The sequence below is a fragment of the Mastomys coucha genome, unplaced genomic scaffold, assembly GCF_008632895.1.
Source record: "Mastomys coucha isolate ucsf_1 unplaced genomic scaffold, UCSF_Mcou_1 pScaffold16, whole genome shotgun sequence".
Classification (NCBI taxonomy): domain Eukaryota; kingdom Metazoa; phylum Chordata; class Mammalia; order Rodentia; family Muridae; genus Mastomys; species Mastomys coucha.
The window spans coordinates 30551180-30552565 of NW_022196898.1; positions in this window are offsets into that span (position 1 = coordinate 30551180).

Here is a 1386-nt window from a genome sequence, read left to right on the forward strand (position 1 = left end):
TTGCTCACTTAAAAGTTTTGAAACTCAAGATATAAAAGAACAACAACAGAACAGAAAAGTTAAGCATAATAAGATAATGGCTACTTGAGAAAATATGTTTTATTTTTCATCATATAAGGGAGACATCTTCTTTCCTGTATTATAACTCAGAATGCTTTCTCCACAGTAACACCAAGCAACTATGTATATAATTCAAACACTGTTAGTTAAAAAAAGTCACAGTAACAAGTTAGTGTTAATGATTTTGTAGAAGTACAATTTTTATTGATAACTTCAGTCATTCATTCTATTTTTATTTATTTATTTATTTGGTTTTTTGAGACAGGGTTTCTCTGTATAGACCTGGTTGTCCTGGAACTTACTCTGTAGACCAGGCTGGCCTCAAACTCAGAAATCTGCCTGCTTCTGCCTCCCAAGTTCTGGGATTAAAGGCATGCACCACCACTAAGTGAACAAGCAAAGCAGTCTTTAGAGTGTATGATGATTCCTTGTCCTCCTTGTAGTATAGATTCTATAGTTTTTTTCACTGAGACAAACATACAAAGTCCTTGTGCTAATTGGATTACTTTTCAATTGAAATTCTTCTAACTGGAAATGTTATGAATAATAATTCTTTATAAAATAATATGGATTTCAATACTGAGGCAATTTGAGAGACACTATTCTTAATTATAGCATACAGAATTAAATCCCTATGAGTTATCAAGACAGCCTAAAAGCTCACCAAGGAAAGTGCCCTTAACTTTTAGACAGTCTGTTATTTATTGTAATATATATGTGTAGTTTTTTTAAACACAGATTGCATCTTACATGTATAACTATGATGAAATCTTAAAAACTCTTTCCCGGAATACATCTTTGTATTTCTTGTTTAATTAAAAGCTTTGGTTCCATTTTCAAGTCTGTAGGCTTAATTGTCAGTTCATAGCAGTCAAGCAACTAAACTAAAAGAAAGTGAGGTGAAAGAAGTGATGGTTCTGGAGACTGCTGGAGAGTCATCAAAGGATGTGGCTGTTTTCCTCCTTGTGATTTTCTTTAGGCTTTCAGAGCCAGAAGGGAGAGTCAGAGAACAAACAGGCATTGCAAAACCACAGAGATGAAAATGAAGCTGTAAACTACCGTGCACATAGTGTTGAGTTCTCCCTGAGAAAGGCCTTGAAAGGGGCATTAAAAATTGCTGTATACAAAAACAGCTCTAAATGAAACAAAATGCTTTGTTTTTTAACAGAATTGGCTGCATTATAAGAACATAGTGTTTACAGACACAGCCCAGGATAAAGCTAATTCAACGTTCTATGGTTGTCATCAGAACAATTGTGCAAATGAGGAATAATGTCTGTCCTCCCTGAATCACACAGGAGTAGCTAAGTGAAGTCAAGCACGATT